This window comes from Diadema antillarum, unplaced genomic scaffold (genome assembly GCF_040938485.1).
Source record: "Diadema antillarum isolate AM-2024a unplaced genomic scaffold, OU_Dant_1.0 scf00000083, whole genome shotgun sequence".
In the NCBI taxonomy this organism is placed as follows: Eukaryota; Metazoa; Echinodermata; class Echinoidea; order Diadematoida; family Diadematidae; genus Diadema; species Diadema antillarum.
Window position 1 is genome coordinate 614,142 of NW_027270972.1, and position 19,963 is coordinate 634,104.

Consider the following 19,963-nt stretch of genomic DNA (forward strand, 5'->3'; position numbering starts at 1 on the left):
GGAGAGAAAGTTGCTGTTGACAGAAAAAGTAAAATGCTAAGTCCCAGGGGCCAGTGCAATGTCTTCTTTGTCTTCTGAACCACAACTGGATGCCGTTGGTGTGAAGAAAGTCAATTGGCAAGAGTAGGATTGAATCACTTTTTTTTTCTCATTGGCTACACAGTCTCCATAAGGAGACAGCACAGGCTGCAAAATGTGTGTTAAATATCTTTGATCACAGGAATTGGCTGCTACTGTATGAAAACAAAAACTTTGACTTCTTCCTAGTGGTGATGAGAATTATTCCTTATAAGGGGAAGGTGTGATAACATCTTGATGTCTTGCCTAATGTAGCGATTTTGTGTACGTATGGACTGTTCCACAGGTGAACTGTAGGTGCCACTTGCATTTCTTGTAATGCTTAGACGGAAGCTCATCTGAAGTCGGACAAGAGACTTGAATTACCGTTAGAAGGTCTAAGGTTCACACACATGCACACCAAACAACTGAACAGGTCATAAAGAAATTATGTGTGCTGTATGGTACTAGTGCTCAGTTCTGGCTGCAGTGAGTTCCTGTAATTCAAACCATCATTTCCTACTACATGGACAAGAGTGAATAATTCAATATGGAGCTGAACTCACACCTCTGTAGCAATTGATGTACACCTTTGAAGATTGCAATGCTATAGAAAGTCTGTCATAAACACATGCCCAGATGTGCACCTTGGTAAAATTAAACTTTGTACCAGCAGTGTATACAGTATTAGAACGCAAGGCCAGAGCAAGAGATGTTGTCTACTTTGGTTACATTGGAGCTCCCTATTCAATGCTCAGTTTTTGTACTACAATTGTACTTTTAGTTATTGGAAGAAAAATATTTTGCTGTGTGGAGAACAGACAAGCATGTACACACTTAATGTATTAAGTGTACAAGACATACACATATCTGGGTTGACTTGCCTTGGTGGAAATGGTGAACTGCAGTTTCACACCAACAGTGTACACAGTACATGTACATGTATGTAAATGGTGAATTCATGTATTCCTATTCTCTTCTCTTTTTTTTGGGGGGGGGGGGGGGGAGAGGGGCATTGGCATAAATTCTGAAGATATGAGCTGATGTGATGTGATATTTACTCTCTCGTGGACACAGTTTTTGTGTATATTTTCAAACTATCTTGTGGCTCAGACCATGGAGCAGCTCCATGCTCAGACAGAGAACCACTAGTCATTGAGAGGTATTAGGATCCATCATCCTGAAGTACAGAACTTGTAATCTCCAATCTTGAATAGTTTAATTGTCAACAATTATCATGGTATAGATATGCTTTACAAAAAACAATCAAGCAAAACTCAAGGAGGCTGTTTCCAAGTATGCATCTTTTATACTTAGCACAACTCAGTACATGTATGAACCAGTTTGTGAATGGCTGTCCATGATGTTCAGTATGAACGATTGTGTGTCCTCAGAGTGATGTGTATCATGCATTTTTTATGTACTGTTCAGCACGGCATTTCACCATACTGGTAAAAAGCTGTCGAGAATCGTGGTGGGGAAAAACTTGAAAGAGAAGCAGAATGCAAGTAACCACAAAGGATAATGAAAGTGTTATCTGATGTTGAGTCTTGTTGGAAGCAGATTAACGTCCGTAACAACCTTTCTCTTAAAAGAAAACTTGTTTGAGGTTATTCTGCATGCCTGTCAGAATGTGCTCTGACTTTATGCACGAGAGCCAGAATAATAAGCAACTTATCCAAGAAGCAGAGTGATGCATACTATACCAGAGTAAAGCAGCAGAAAGATTGTTAACATTCATGTGTGTGAATTAGTGTCCGACCATTTTGCGCGTTTCAATCATGAATATTTCATTTTGATAGAGCTTTAGAAAGCATGTGGACCACAAGTTACTGTATGTCTTATGCAAATGAATGGCAGGATGAAAGTATTGGTATTTGGGTTTAGAGTATGCATTTTCACCTGTGACCCCTCCCTTTTCCCCAGCCACCTCATTTACTTGTTTTCTACACCTGTATGTCTTCACGACTCATCCTTACCCAACAGACTGCACTGCAGTCTAGTGACCCGAAGAAACAGTATGCAAGCATGCTGTTTTCCTAAATTTACTAAATTACTGTTGGTTGTTTTAATTTCATTTTGAATGATTGAAATGTTCTATCCAGGGTGCTTATTAATGTAAGTTCAGTGTGACAACTTTCTGGACAAATAAACTCCCACAACCATGCGATTACACGGTACATGACGATGTACAATGTCGTGGCCTGCTTTTGGGTAAAGGGGGGGGGGGGGACCCTGCATGCATATCAGTGAAAGATTATGAACATGACGAGAACCTATGGTTCATCATCACATATGTCAAATCTTTTTCTTGTTTATTTCAAAGGCACAAAATCATATTGAGAAACTGTATACAGCAGTATTAGAAAGGGGTTTGGGCCCCATCATTTTCCTCGAGCCGAGTAAAAAGAAAATACTTATGGGCATTCATGTGAAGACATTCTCAAACTTGTGCATGTCGTTTCTGTTGTCCATTGAGTTGTGACTACAGCACTAAAGTCATTTAGTTACACAAGGAAGTAAATGACTCCAAAAATAAATCATGTCCTGATTTGTGGAATGCAAGTCTTAGTGGAACTATGAAGTGGTACACACTAGACCGTTCTGCTGTCTTGGCAAAGTGTTGCAAGTCTTTTGTTCACTTCAGCAGCGGTTTCTATATTACATTTATGCGTTTTGTGTTCTGCGTTCCGTATCAAGAGAAGTATGTACCAGTTTTGCTACTACACTTGATACATGTATTCAGACTTATAGATTTTTGTGGCTCACATTTTGTATGTAGCCTATTTCACTTGATCCTTTCAATTATGTATGTGTTGTTTTTTTTTTATGGCTGAAATTGTGTTTACACATAGTAAGTAGGGTTGGTCTTTGATAATTGGGCAAGCTTATATTGTTACAAAATGTATTATCTGTGTTGAATTTCTGAAATGACACACAGAAATTTGCTATTTCATCAGTAAACAGGTTTATTGACAGGTGTGTTGTAATCTCTCTCATGGCTTACAAAGTGTATCACTTTTCATAATCATACTGGCGAGTGTTACCCTAGCCATTTACCAGAGTGCCAGTACACACTTAAACTTTGGTTCTCATACACTTGTAACATGTGTATCCCACAGAGGACTGTCAAACAATGTTTGATTTCATGTGTTCAAATTTGAGCATTTTTGTTTGCCAATGAAGTGCGAGATGTATCAGTGTATCGCTTTGCTGTACATCGTACTGTAGTTCTTGGGTGCCGTGATCTTCAGAATTGAGGTAGACCTACATCAGTAAGATGAACAAATTGCGGAGTACAGTTTAGTTTCTGGTTTGTGGAACTTGCATGTGATTGGAGGTTGGATTGCTTTATTGGAAGAGTGAGGAAAAGGGGAATTCTATTTTTCGAGTATGGATATTGTATTGTGTAACAAGAATTAAATGAGATTGAAATTGTTTTGTATTATGAAGATGAGAAAGGATTGTTTTAGATTGTGGTACGCAAGAATAAATTGTACCAAACTTGAATAAACATGACTGTGTGACAAGATATTTATTTCCAGCTTCATGTCGCTTGGATTGCCAGAAATATTGTGTTGGTCGTGAGAACAAAGATCACTAACATTGAAATGTTTTTACACGTAGCGTTCTTGTTTCACATTACATGATCAAAAAGGAGTGAGAGAGACATACATGAAAGTTGATGTACAGAATGTTTAAAAGTACTGTATACGTAGTAGATCTACTAGGATCTGTGTACAGCTGTATGTGTGAGATGGTGAAGTTGTGGTAAGCATAGAATACAGTTGTAGTGTATCTCCATTACAACTGACTGTCAAAAGAAGGCATGCTTACGCAAACGTGACGTCAACTGTTTCTTGTATCTGTAACAATACATTAGAATAGAGTAGCCGTTCATGCAAGGAAAGAGTTTTGTATTACACTTAGAAAACAGAAAAGGCCCGCAAGGGTGCCACACAGCACTGGAATCGTTCAAGTTTGAATGGACGTTTGTCTTTCTTGGTACGTGTGCGTGTATAAACCTACAACTGCAGATAGATCACATCACATTCCACACAGTTAATGACCTTTACCCTGCTGGCAGTACGTAACATGTAGTACTTTGATCGAGACACATTCAAAAATAGTTGGGAGACGGCGTGAATCCCACCATTTGATCAGAGATACGAAAGTAGACCTTTGACTTTCTGGTTGTTGGTTGATATGATTCATTCTCGTTGGGCTTTGTCCGAGTAAACGTTCAAATCGTAAGGAATGATTGTTGATTGTGTTTGCTGAATACGTACTACAATTGTACATACACTGTACAGTGTGTAGTACATTGTAATCCTATTACATAGTGGGATTCACACTGGATTACGTTTAAAAAGAATACTGGTTATTTCTCCGGCAGAAGACCTTGGATACTATTAGTTTATCGTTCATAGGATCCTTCTTATCTCAGAATCTGGTACTTTCTTATTTGTGATGGCATTAGATCGTTTTGGAGATACTGCCGTGGATAATTCACTCGTTGAAATACATAAGTACTGTGTATAGTGCGTTGGCTGCTGACAGTGCTGTCAAAAAGAAAGATCCTATGACCTACACTACTACGCTGGAATCCTGGATTAGTATTTACACTTCATGGGATTCCATTCGCATTACACAGCTTGTCAAACTGCTGCTAGTCTAGATTCCGAACATTAAATCAACACTTTTTCAAATCGAATATTGTGCAGCAGAAATTCGGTACAATATAAGGAGATCCTTGGGACCAAGACAGTTTGTTCTTTATTTCAGATATTTTGTTATATCAGTAGTCAATAAACAATTAAAAAACAAAGGAAATAAATTTAGCGGGACCGGAAAAATTAGTTTGTTGTATCGGGGGGGGGGGGGGGGGGGGGGGGGGGGGATTTCATGAAGCGCTTTGGTCGGAGACTTTTCTGACAAACTGTTACAAACTACAGAAATCCTTGCATCTGATTGGCTGAGAGCAAATTTGTCCGACAAATTTGTCGGACAAGATGCTTCATGAAATTCCCACAGGTATTTTGTCATCAGATATCTTTATATCAACTTCCACTGTACTAACAGACAGAACCGCACACACAGACACAGACACACACACACACATCTATCGATTCGGGATGGCGGGTTACAGACAAGGCGTATCCTGTGCATAGGTGTGATAGCCACTTTAATTAGCCCATTGATCCACTTGTTTTGATTTCTTTTGTAAGTATGAGGTATGGAGCCCAGACTACTTAGCCGCGACCGTAGAGATGGGTCTGGGCCGTTCACATAGGTACACAAGAACCTACATGCTGTATTTACAAACGTTTCTAGAAACACTTCCACGCTTATCCACGTAAATTTTGCTAAAATTATGTTTTCCATCGAAATTTCTCAATTTGGCTATTCTCGGCCTAGTACATGATATTTCTCCGGCTTGCAAAGAGGTTCTTAAAAAAAAAATACAAATCATCATACGCCACATACATTCTGATTCGAATGAAGCGCTTTTATCTTTTTCCTAGTACAATGTTAAAACGTACAGTGACGAAATTCATTTCTGAAGTGACTCTATGATAATTTTGAATATACAACATATTTGTAAAATGGAATTGCTTTGTTCTTTAGTTTATGAGATGTTATTGCATTTATTGGGCGAATGATGAAACGATATTGGTTAACAGGTATATTTTTCAATCTGACACACGATTGGTGTTAAAGATTCGCGTTTCAGACGAGATTTTTGTTGCAGTTCGGAAGCGAGCACTGAAGATAATAACTTCGCGCGAAATTTTGTCATTGTGACCGACAGGTCAGAATCAGCTGGCCCGCGACGCAGGGAGTCAAACAATCTCGCCGCCGCCTACACTGCACAGCAGGCCTTTTATACTTGGTATTTAGTGACCTCATAACTATACAGGATAGTGACATTGTAGCATGCATGTTGAAGTAATCGTTCTGCAGAGGGTATAAAAAGCTATGTGAGTGGTCTGTCCGTCGCATAACACAGTGAAGGACAGTATAGGGAAGGCCATTTTTTCTCACTGTCAAGATCCTTCATCGAGGGAGCACCTCCCTGATTGAGGTATGCCTATAATAGTTTTTCCTTAGGCATTCTGAATACTCGTATCCATTCTTTTCTTTTCTTTTCTTTTCTTTTCTCGGAGTTAAAGGAGACCTCCGGATGATTTTCAGATTTTTACATTTGAACAACTTTAATTTAGTTATACTGAGGACAGAGTTTCAGAATTTATCATAATTGGTATGAAGAATAAGAATATCTTCGAAATCTATTACAAATTGCAATGAAAAAGGATGATGACATAGCAGGGTCAGCATAAGAATTAATGCATGAGTTGGGGGTCAAGGAAGCAGCACAAAAGAAGAAGGCCATGCATAGATTATACACAGGTGAACTTTCAAGCAAGTGGTATGGAAATACACTGCTACATTACTGAAATATGTGAACCTCCTATCAGTCATCATCCTTGTTCAGTGTAATTCATTTAAGGCTTTTTCAAAGTATTCTTTCACCTCTTTTAAGAACCACAATAAATTCCACAAATCTTTACATGGAGCTGTTGATTTATGTACTACAATAATGATGTGAATATTATTAGGAAAATCGTCTGAGGAATGTCCCTTTACGTATATAGAGAAGTTTATATTCGTGTTGATGGACAAGTAATCTTTTATCATCGAGTTTTCGTCTTTCTAGCCACGATAATATCGGAATTACATCATGTTACTCATCACAGACAAGTCCTTGTATTATCAAGATAATCTTTTATCGAAAGAATTAAAAAAATTGAAGATACAGGTAAGCGTGTAAATCGATGCGTATATAACGCGAACAATCAATCATTCAGCCGCATTGTACTTAATAATTATGACTGTATAATGGTAGTGATCAATAATTGTCATTGATTCGTGAAAAAAAGTGAGTCCGTAGAATATATCTTTTTTTTAGCTATTATCATATGCTTGTGATGAATCGTCAATAATAATTATTTTAATCCGATTTAACTCTATAAGGTGATTTAAGTGACATAGAATGAATTACACTTGAAAAGACTGGGAAGGGGGAGGGGTGAGGAAGGTCATAAAAAGAAACAGCTGTGTGAGGCCCAACAGTGGTTAGCTTAGGACCAGATGTGTCGACAGTCAATATTGACTCTCTTGCCGGGCAAAAAGATGTCATACCTTTTGATCAATATGTGAATAGTGCTCGTGGTGGAAGTCTGCCGTGAAAAGATGACGTTCACAGGAGAGCTATAACCTGATATCACTAATGGATTCTAAAGAAAGAATGCAAACAGCATGTTTACCTTTAATGTACCAAACGAGCGATGTATGCCCCCATCGGGGAAACTCGCGAGTTCTCGTGAAAACTGTCGGGCAAACAGAAAGATGCATGCAGAATAGCCGTGCACACAGACAGACAGACAGACAAACAGACAGACAGACAGACAGACGCGAATTCGTGCCGTCATATTGCCGTCTCAAAATTTTTGACTAAAATACGCATAAAATAGTGCAATGAAGGCACGGGTTTGGAGGACTATAATAACCGAAACAAATACGTATGATCAAACAGGGGAGTGGTGCTGATTTGATTATACACTCTCAAATGCCAGTTTTATCCATCGGTTCTAAAAGCCGGCATGCAGACAATTACACTGTATATACACAAATTTGATTTTAAACAAATTTGGACCTGACATTCTAGTAAACTCAAACGGTCATGAAGGTCACTCGAGTCAGCTCACGCAGCCTACATTATTAGGCCTATGCACAATAAAATATGAACCAATTATTTATAATGTTGCTAGATAGTCCCCCGTCTGGCCCTTATACAGAGAAACATTTTTATAAAGGGCCAAATTCAGAAAAGTGCTTGCAGTTGATATAGGATGCAACGTGGTGACGGTGTATACCAATAATTTTAATTCTTACTGCAGATGGCATCATTCTGTGCTGTTACCATGACAGCTATACATGTTAGAAGGAATGCATCACCCTGTCCATGCTATCCAACTCTCCATGATGAAAACGCCACACGTCATAATGCATGCATGAGACGTCTTTGAAACGTCACACTTTTTTAATCCCTCAATATGTGCAGTGGCGGATCCAGAGGGGGCGCAACCGGCGCACGCCCCCCTTTATTTTTCGTTAAAAACAACAGAAATAAAAAGAAAAAAAATGGAAATGAAACCCGGAAGTGGCACCAGAAATATTAGTCACGCCCCCCCCCCCCCCCTTTACAGAATTCCTGGATCCGCCCCTGATGTGTGTGTGGGTTTTGCGTCTGGTGTGTGTGTTGTGTGTGTGTGTGTGTGTGTGTGTGTGTGTGTGTGTACGTCTAAACAAAGTAAATGAAGAGTGACTTCAAAAAGAAACCGCACCATTATTTTGATATTTAAGACTGCTACAACGTTATTCAAAACGCCCATCCTCATCAGAAGCATTGGGGAATCTGCCATAATATTGTAATTGCCATCCAGACGGTCATGGTATTCATCCTGTTCGCAAATTTCACATCATATTTACCTTGTCAGGTGCCCCATTATAAACTGCCTTTGCTCAAACCAGATCTTTTTTCTAATCCAGTGTATTTTCCTTCAATCAACGTATTCGTCTTGGTACGATGTTATTTTCTGCATGTGCCCTACCTTCACATCTTACTTAGAAGAGAGTATTTGAAAACCGTATAGAATGGGCTGTTAATTGCTGTTCCAGTTTTTGTGTTGTTGTTGGGTTGTTTTTTTTTTTTTGTTTTTTTTTTGCTCAAACAGACATGTGCAGAAGTCCGTCACACACACACACCAACACGTACACGCGCGCGCGCGCACACACACACACACACATACACGTGAGACCAGTGATCGCTAGAGACCTGCATTGCATATTGAGCAAGATATTGAGACACACACTCACGCACGGACGAACAAACATACACATACAAACACACACATTGCACGCACACGCACACAACATACACTCCTGTTTACACGCACACGAGCCATGGGACGCAGGAGCAGACGACGGTCAATCAGATCGATACAATTATTTGGTTTCTCTGAGCTAAATTCGGCATTCTCTCACGTACGTATCAGCTGGATGCAGACACAGAAGAGTTCTGTGGATGAAGACCAACAGACGAAATCTGACCCGCCGTTGGCAAGTTTTACCATGTCAAAAGGTAGAATAAGAAACTAACCTTTGAGGGCCTCATAGGCTAGTGAAAAAAAAACCAACAACCCGCAGATCGAGAGGTGACAATGAATTTTCAAGAATTAAATAGGAATTAATACCATTGGTAATTATACAGTTTCTGGCAAACACGCATTTTTTTCTAACAATATTCGATCGGGGTCCTATCAACAGCATACATAAAATGAATTGCCATCTATTTATGTATACGAACAGTACAGCAACTTTCGAGGAACAGCGTCAGTGTCTTGAGTAGGCCTATGTCTTCGCAGAACGTGTGAGGAAAGAACGTGTGAGAGAGAGTGACGAGCAAGTCGTAAACTCCTTGAGTTACATAAAGTCTTCCGTGTCCATTGTCTCAAAATGTCTTTTTTAATGTCTCACATTGTGGATCGCTCGACCGTTGCTAATCTCGGAAGAACGTTTTCGAACACGTGCAACACCTGTGCACGGCTGAGAAGAAGGGGGACTTTGCATGATTGTCCTTCGATTGGATTGTGTCTGTCGTGCATGAATGCAAGTGGAACAATAGGTGAAAAGACACTCTCAACGTTCAAATGACCTTGGTCAACTTCTAAATGCTTGGTCGATGTAAAAAATAAACAACCTCGGACGTTTCATGTTCATCCATGTTGCACAATAGCTTTATGACAGAAAGTTGTTGACCCCTTGTGTCCTCGATCCCCTTCTCTTAGATTATGGGAACACCTTATAAATGAACTGAAATATAGGACTCGCAACTGAATACTCTCAATTAAAAGTCTCATGAAGCTATTCGTCTTCGTTGAACAGCTGGGAGTCAGCAACATAGATTGAAAAAAAAAGTTTGTTGACTGATGTAGCACAATATCATAGTTAATGGTTTTTCAATCAATGGACTGTGTAACAGGCATTCCAATCACCCGTTCCTCCTGAAATGCGTTTTGATAGTCATTAGGAATAGTTTGCTCTCATATTTTGTTTGCTATGTCGGGAAACGTACTTTATGGTAGTCAAGGGCAACTGTGATGTGAAGCACATACAGCTTTTAAGATTTGAAAGAGAAACTGGGGAGAATCGCGTTTTACACGAAAGCTTGTCGTATGGTGCCTGCATGCAAGATCATCAGAACTGAGTAAGAGCCTTGGTATTATGTATACTGTAATTGTTCCAATTCCATTATGCTGCAGGGATTTTGAGACATAAAGGAACACCTGCAAACAAAATGGCTACTAGTCTGTAGTACTCATCCCTATAGGATGAAACACGCAAACGTGACAACTTCATGCTTTGAATCGCATGGAAATAACACTATGCATGCATCCCTGACATGCGAATAATCCCTGGAAGTCACGCTCCATGCATGCTTTTTTAATTCGACAAAAATTTTCTCTGAAGACAACATCTCAACAGCCCTTGTCGATATGAAGCACAATCAGGCTCTTTTGGTTACGTATAAACTACCGCTGCACCGCTCATGCGCGAATAAGTACTTTCAGCAATATTGGCGCAAACCCGTGCTTCTGAGGTCATGTATAAACTGAAAAGTTTGACAACTGCGTGGACAAAGAAAAAAAATTGACAAAGCAGTTTGTCACTTTGTGATCACCTATATATAGTGATACTTTTTATATCATAGTTGCTGAATCCCCTACTTTGTCGGGCCTAGTATTCACTGAATGATGACATTAACGCCAAACGACCCCCCCCCCCGCAAAAAAAAAAGAGAGGGGGGGGGGGGGTCTTTGATGAACAAGAATCATCATCAAGCTAATATTATTGTCCACTAAACCTATATTGATTTTCTTTTTTCTATAATACTAGCATTTCGTATGGCAACGATATGTTTTGTAAAGGCAAACGAGATCTTCGCTCTAATCTTACATATTCTATGTGGTTGTTTTTAAAGTTGTTGTAACTATATGTATGCAATCATGTGAACTCTTCGCATCTCACCTCTCTGAGTAGAAGACAGATCTTTAAATTTTGTTTTAATTGAGAAATGATGACCATGATTGTATATTATAACATTAAAATCGTTTAGCCACCAATAAAAGCAACGTCACTTTTAATCATCAACGTTATTACTAAACGAAAGAAACATTACATGGATGGCTAAATCTGTATACCAATATCGGTCGGAGTTTGTTTCAAGGCACGTTTATCATTAAGGGATGTTGTACTCCTCAAAATGTGTCCTTTCAGTGGATGACATGGTTTTGTTTGCGCTCATCATTTCACAAAAAGCAGGGGCCTGTATACTATTTTGAAAATATCATAAAACGTGACGTCATTTTGCAAATAGTGCGCTATGGAGTATCAAGCATGCTAACATTCTGATATAGCTGAAACATAATTATAGCTATAATCACGTGAAGCTCCTTCAACCAATCATTACAGGATAAATTTAATCTTTGATCCAAAATATAAAAACAGATGGTCTTATAAATCTATATAGAGTATAGCCTCTTCAGTAATAACACTGTTCTCCTAAAGAGAGCCCTGCCATTATCTATTTATGCTGTACATTGCCTGGTACCCTCTCATACACCTAGGTCAAGAGTACCTGTTATTGATAATGGTATACGCAAAACGTCTCGTCCAATGAAAGATGGAGGCGCCGAAAAGGATTTGAACCCCAAACCTTCTATTTGCAAATCCCCAGCCTTTCTTGTCCGCTATACACCATTATATGCAATGGAATGGCGCTCTGTATACTCCGCCATTATAGAGACGCATGCCGATTTTACGGTTCAGTACGACTTTGTACCATCAGTCCACCGTATGGCAACTACTGTGGGGGGGGGGGGGGGAGGGGTTAATATCCTTCGAACTCTCTTCAAGACTCATTAATTTCTGTTCACTGAAATTAAATTAATGAGCATAGCATTGTGATTTGCGTTCGGGGATTGATCATATAATCATTCTCTGCTGATTCGGCGTTGCATCCACTCGCTTTGATTAATCAAACTTTTCCGCTGCAGGCGACAAATTTTCTCTACAAAGAATAAAGTAAGACATTATACATTTTAATAAACGAAAAACTTTCGAAATAAATCATCGACGTCTATATATTTGAAACGTCACCGCTGGAAATCCACGCTATGAAACAGAGGTATATACATGATGATTGCTGACCTGCATGACGTTGTGTATTCATAATACACGGTGGCTAAATTAAAGGGGGTGGGGGGAGGATGCGGTGGGAAGTCTGGAACAGGATGATTGACTGTTACCTGCCGAAAATTACACATCATGAGATGAATCAGGGAGGTGAACGCATAACCATGATATTCAATCGATGGTGCCCGTTTTTATCAATTAATGCTACATGAAGACGTCTTGAACTAATCGGGATATGCAAATTTCAAAATAATTTCCTCTATAAGGCCCTATCCGTCAAGAATGAGCGAAGTATAATGAGACCCAACACATCATTATGCTCTCCGTCTCAAATAGCTCTTTACTAACGAATAAAAATAAGTGAAGAGGGTTTGCAAAAGAATGGTATATACATATACTGTCTGATCTCTATGGTAAGGACGTTTTGTCTAAATAGCCAGAAACTTTCGACATTTTGAGCATCATGAGAGATAGATAGATATCTATAGATAGATAGAGAGAGAGAGAGAGAGAGAGAGAGAGAGAGAGAGAGGGAGGGAGGGAGAAGGGGGGGGGGGGTGACGTGGATGAGCGGCAGAATGTCCTCAGCAAATCCATGAGCAACCAAATCAAGGGTATCCTTGGATATGGTCCAGCCCTATATTTATAGAATGCATCCAAACATGTCGAAGGCTGTAGGGCGTAGCACCCAAAGCCTGGTAACCATCCGAAGTCTTGGATAACATCAAAAGACTGGTATAGCATGAGAAGCCTGGTATAGTATCCGAAGCCTGAAATAGCATCCAAAGATAACTTTGGGATGACATGGATAAGGTCAATTTCAATCGGCTGACTCGCAACCGTCTGGAACTGGTTCTATAGGCATGATAGGGGTCTGTTGCACCAGGGGCAGGTAAAGGCTTCTATGCCTTCATACGTCAAAGTTATAATGTGAATGTATACCGAATTCAAACATAATTATATTCATCGGGAAATGTTATCTTGAACGAGATTAATTCTCACATCCGTATAAAACATCCGTGTAGAGACGTAATGGTGATAATTGGCACAAAAATAGAACAATAAGTATGTATACTACAAGGCCTGTGATTTGTAAGTTATTGATGTTGCATTCATATATCAAACCATCTCGTTTCACCTTTTTCAGTCCTTTAAATCTTTTCTGGTGCATTTCTACTAAAATTTTCCACACTAGATTTTCGAGGACAGACTTTTGATGCTCTCAATAACCAAAGCAAAACAAAAACAAAACAAAAACAAAAACAGAAAAACAGAAAACCCCTTCAGCTACTTAAAGCTTGTAAATCTACCATACAAAAGAGACTTGTAGTTGACTTAGTGACTCAAGCAAGAGAGATGACTGATGTGATCAATCCCAAGAGGAATATGATCTTCCACACCCCCATAAAAAAAAAAGAATCCTCTATCTTATGAGTCTTTTCGACACCAACATGACATCTTTAGATACAAAAGACTCATTGATGTAAATTTGATAGCGTATAACAGCGTGCATGTCTTGAACTGTTAACCTCTAATTATTGTTGTTTTATCCACATACGAGAAATGCCATGACATTTGAGAAAGTGCGCAAATCGTGATCGCCACAAAAAAATATGCCGAATAGTATATGTTCCTAATAAATTGTATTGTTTAATTGCAAACGTGACTCTCCATCGATTGAAACTATTGATAGTAACTACAAAGACATGACAAAGATAATGATGATACAAACAACAAAGTTCAGCACGAACTGAGACGGTCGTTGAGATATATGACAAGGTTCATGGCATAAATCGACATTAATCTAAATCCAAGACGATCTAGATCTAGAATAATGCAACTGCCGGGATTGAGTGCGGTCACGCTCGTAGAGGACAATTTATGTCCTCATCGATTTGGCCCCATGCAGGGGCATCGCATTGGAGATTTCCATCGCCGCTATCTTACGATCGAGATCAAGATGCCATAAAAAGAAAGAAAGTGAATTCATAATCATTATGAATTTTCATGGCTTGGAAATGTACTATACGATAAAAACGAAAATCTCTGCCGAATTTCTGTTTTGTTTTGTGTGGGTTTTTTTTTTTCCTGAGAAAAGGGTGAGTCGAAAAGAGGGAAATTATCATCGATCATACCAATAAGACGAGAACTCTTGGGATAAGGATGAAGAATTAAGCCGTATTAGGGGACCATTAATTTGAAAAGAATTATGGTTACCCACTCCGTAACGCACTGAGATGATTAATCACAGTCATCACTGTACGATCCTCATGCGGCATAGAGACAGTTGTATATAGCTAAAGAAACTGAAAATACACTGATATTGAGAATATCATCCCTAAATTCCACTCTGCGCTGTACCTAATTCATTAAGAAATCTTTCATATATAGGCGAAAAGAAGAGGACAAGTGGGATCCTAATCCTAATCCTTTTCAACTTTGGGAAAACTTACCTTTATGTTCCATCGTGTTTGTGCAGACAGGACAAAATGTGCTTGTTTGTTGGGTTGTTGGTTTGTTGCTTTATTTATTTATTTATTTATTTATTTTGAAAGTGGATCAACAAACAAGAGAAGTTAGGAATTACAAACTACCACTGCTTGAAAAGAAAGTGTTTCTAGCAATGTATGTGTGTGTGTATGTGTGTGTGTGTGTGTGTGTGTGTGTGTTTGTGTGTGAGTGATGTGTGTCAGATACGGAAATATTGATATAATGTCATTGCCTTATAGTCTCTCATTGGGTTGCACACAAATCTCAAGTTCTTTTTTTTTCAAGTTCATCAATTGAATTATGACTGCATCAACTCATTCAAGAGATAATAATGATTGTTTTAATTACTTTTCAAATTATAGTCTTTTGAGGAGAGATATCAAGTTGCTTTCAGAATTGACTAACAAGAAATTAATCTTAGAATTAATAATTTTTCAAATTATACTCTTTTGATGAGAAATATCAAGTTGTTTTCAGAATTGAGTAAAAAGAAGTTAATCTTAAAATTATTTTTTTTCAAATTATACTCTTTTGAGGAGAGATATCAAGTTGTTATTTAGAATGGACTAAAAAGAAATTAATCTTCAAAAAAAAAAAGCTGCTTCGTGACACTCGTGAGACAGTGACATTATTGCATTCAGTGAGAATTCACTTTTAGATTCCCCATGGAACACCATTCAGAAGATTCTTGTTGATGCAGCTAAATGGGTGATCAATCCTCATTCGTTGTGTTCTCAGACATATTTATTACTGATATTGACATTGTTACCTGTCAGTGCATTTTATCTTTGTATTTTTTTTTTATTTTTACTCGATTTAGGAGAATAAATAGATACGACAAACAAGTAAAGCATGGAATGGAACGAAGTTTGCCTCCAAGCACGGAATGCAAACGTTGCGGGTCTCTACTTGAAGGTGAGGGCGAATTATGGGTAATGGGAACACCGTGATCCCATGAGCGCCACATTATTTCGTCTGGAACCTGGGCTGCTGCACGACTCGCTTTTATGAGAATGGCGAGCGGACTCATACGTAAATATTTACGTCTAAGAAACTCGGCTTGACATAAAGTGCCCTTAGTAAGTGTTACCATCTTCAAAAAGATCAACCGGCAGAGATACAAGGCACTGATGGAGACGAGGATGTGGAAGAGGGATTACCGAGTATTCTTCTAAACAGGGCCGATCTCTTGTGCATGGTATGATAACTATATCATGAACAATTATTACGTCATTAGATGCCATGTGATTCTCAGATAACGTAAGGAGGAAATGGGCGGAAAAGAGTACAATATACACATCTAATAAATGAATAAGTGCTTGGTACTGCAAAATCGGAAAATAGCATTCAACGTCTGTGTTGAATGCTATTTTCCGACACATCTAATACTGTCATATGCTTTTTATTGTCACGGACAACATTCACTGTACCGAGTATGTCAATGGGCAGTAAATTGACTTTAGTCGAGTGAGACCATTTTCTTGTCCGTCACAGTCACAGTGGTATGGCCATAGAGAAAACTAAAAGAAACTCTACAAAATGATATAGGGATTTTTTTTTTTTTTGCGTGATCAAAGAGCACTTTCTGGAATATTCTTTTTTTCTTCACGATATCAAATCATTTATACTGTGTTTTTCTTGCTTTGTAATCCATTTGCATTCACTGAATTCACCCCATTAATCATGGTGGTTTGTTGTTGTTGTTGTTGTTGTTGTTTTGTTGGGGGGGGGGGGGCAAATAATTATTGTCCATACAGGTGAAATTGATCTTAACTTGAGGTGGTGATCGTGTACTTATCTTTTCATAATAAAGCGAAGTGGAGGAAGGTGGTATAGCTAATGAGGTACGATCATATCTCCTCGGTGATGTAAACAGGTGGGAGGGAGAGGCAAATGAGCTCCCTATTATGAGCTCCCTCGTGGAGACATCATATGATATTGATATTCTTGTTTGATACCTTTAAGATTTATTATGTTTGATTCATGTCAGTATTGTCTGGGGCAAATTATTTGTTGTATAGGGCCCCATTTTTTCTCTCTCTTCATTTTTTAAACACAACAACAGAGACAAATGATATTCTTATACGCAAAGTATAAATCTCGATACTCTTCACCATGCTATCAAGAATATGAAAACCTGTGCTTTCCTTTGAGTGTGCTGTCATTGCTTTCAGAAGTCAGGGAGGATGGTGATCGAGATCAGTGTTAACATAAACATGATCACACAATATCATAATAGCAGGGGCGGATCCAGGAATTCTGTAAAGGGGGGGGGGCACAACTAATATTTCTGGTGCCACTTCCGGGTTTCATTTCTTTTTTTCCTTTTTATTTCTTTTGTTTTTAGCGAAAGATAAGGGGGGGGGGGGGGATCCGCCACTGTAATAGAGCGCAATTATCAAACCCACACATACAGAGAATGGAACAACGAAATTCCCGCGGTTTTTTTGTTTGTCTAAAGACCAAAGAGTGTCGAACATGAATAGAGAGGGAAAGTCCCCAAAGCAAATCAAGAAATCTGACGATCACGATCATCAATATCTTAACATGGACAACACAACAACAACAACAAGGGGCAAAATCATATATTTCCTGGAGGTACTGTCCAAACCCTTTTGACAAACAGAAAACAAAGCTTATACTAGTAATATAAATAGCAAAAATCAAACAAGCAAGAAGATAAAAAATGCAGGACCCCCCCCCCAAAAAAAAAAAAAAAAAAAAAAAAAAAACCTTCTATGTGATTAGACCACGTAGACATTGGTCCAAACTATATATTGGTATACCCGAGTAAGCATCTTTTCGGATTCAGAAGCATGGATACATGCCGTTGAAATAACGAGTTTCATGCAGTCGTCAGTGTATTGTTTTATCATATTTCTCAAAATAAACAATGCATTTTTGGAAACACAAAATATTCAACGTATACACAAATGGACTTACTTTAATCTCATAAAAGAAATATGCAGTATGAAATTGTACATTCAGGGGGATGCTGATGAGTATGGTATAATACATTGTAAATAAAAACAGCGAGAGATAAATATGAAAGAAGCACATGAAAAGCTATATAAGGCTTGCGTAATGGATCGAGGAATTGCAGGTTTCCAGGGAAATATAAGTTCATGGCATCAAAATGGGGATCGGAAATTATTCAAAGCTGACCGAAACAATAAGTGACATAAAAAAGACCCCTCAATTCCCCCCCCCCCAAAAAAAAAAAAAAAAAAAAAATCTGTATTGAAGCACAACCACGATGTAGAAATATATAACAGCGTCATATCAAGGTAACTCACTAAAATTCACAATAATTGTGTATAGTGCAAGCCATAGACGCATTAGTGACACTATGGAACCTGACTGATTATTAGTTGTTTTTTATCTATGATAGGGTCCTTCTTATACAACAGAGTTAATTCAATGTGAAAATTATATAATAAGAATGTATAAAATTATATTCTAAAGCATTACGAGATGTATTCTATTTCAAGAGGCAAATCATTTCACTGTTTCGGTCCTTCGAACATAATTACATTTTGAACGTAATCCTATGGTATTACGAGTAGACTCCATTAAATTTAGCCATGTGTTCCTCCGCGTGAGTTCTAGGGCTGTTGCATTTGTTTGTCGCTACTAAGTTTGTGGATCTATATGAGTCAATGTCATTAACGTACATTGACAGCGAACTCAACTGCATGTTCACCAAGTACATAGTCCATATTTACTTGCTGCACAATACTACAAAGACCTCGAAAATTGTTTGGAAAAGAAAGACGAAATGGAAAATATTAAGAGGAAAGGGAAAGAAGACATAAGAATGAGGAAGAGAAGAAGAAGGATCGAGAGGAGGAGTTTAAAAAGAGAGGAAAAATGATTAAGATTTTAACGATGGTAAAGGTGATGACCGTCTGCATGATGATGGAGGAGACATGATAAAGTACACAAGAAAATTAAAACATATCAGGTGAGTTACCATGTCATCAAACCGATAAAAATGAAAAGGAAGTCAGTACAGTCGACAAAAAGGAGAACAATTTGAGAACACAACAGGTTTGTGTCAGTTCAATCCCCCCCCCAAAAAAAAAAAGAAACTCACGCACACACAAATAAATATCATTACGACAACTAACATGCAAATACCTCATTGTAAAACATGTGACTAACGGTGAAAGGTATATATATACAAACATGTTGCTTGAACTTCGAATGTATGCACATCATGATAAGCCCCACACATCATGCATGGAGATTTCCGAAGAGAGATAATGGAGCAGATTGTCACTGGCATCCGATGAACTTCCAGCATTTATTGGGATCTTTCATGTTTGCGTTGTGGTTGTGTTTACCCTTGAAATAAGAACGTGCTCTCAGTATGGAATTAAGTAGGATGTGTAGTCCGCGGGCGCTCGAATTGATAAAAACGTTTAAGGCAGAGTGTTTTGTGGTTGTGGGTCACGTTTGCTTTTAAGTACCACTGTTACTGCATTAAATGTAAAGCTAGCAATAGATTCAACAAAATGTTATTACATCATTTAGTGGTAATGGATGCATTGCCGTTGTGATGATGGCTTTGTCCTCGACAAGCTCTAGATCCACCGTAATAACAGTGAAGTAATTGAAAAATTTGCCAAAAAGCTGCTATCGCATCAAATAACAGGTCGCTATTAATGAGTCAGGGATTGGCTAGTGAAGTTGAAGCCTAGGGTAAAGATTTATCTTTCCTTTCTGCTCAATTGATGTAACGTATCCTCATTATTACCAGTCTATTACGTTATTATCAGTGCTATTGTGGCAATCGTTGTCTTTGTATTGCTCTGAACTATTGCTATCTTGTTTGTAATCATTGCAAAGTACAGTCATATCTCTCTAAAAAAAAATCGAGTGAAAATATTCACTCTTAAAAGAGTGAATACAAAAAAGAGTGAATTTAGAGTGAAATTGGAGTGAATTATGTGTGAAAAATTTTCACTCATTTTGGAGTGACCTCAAGGATCACTCGAAGATTTTGGAGTGATCCCTGAGGTCACTCCAAAACGAGTGAAAACGCACATTTTCACTCAAAATTCACTCCAATTTCACTCTAAAATCACTCTTTTTT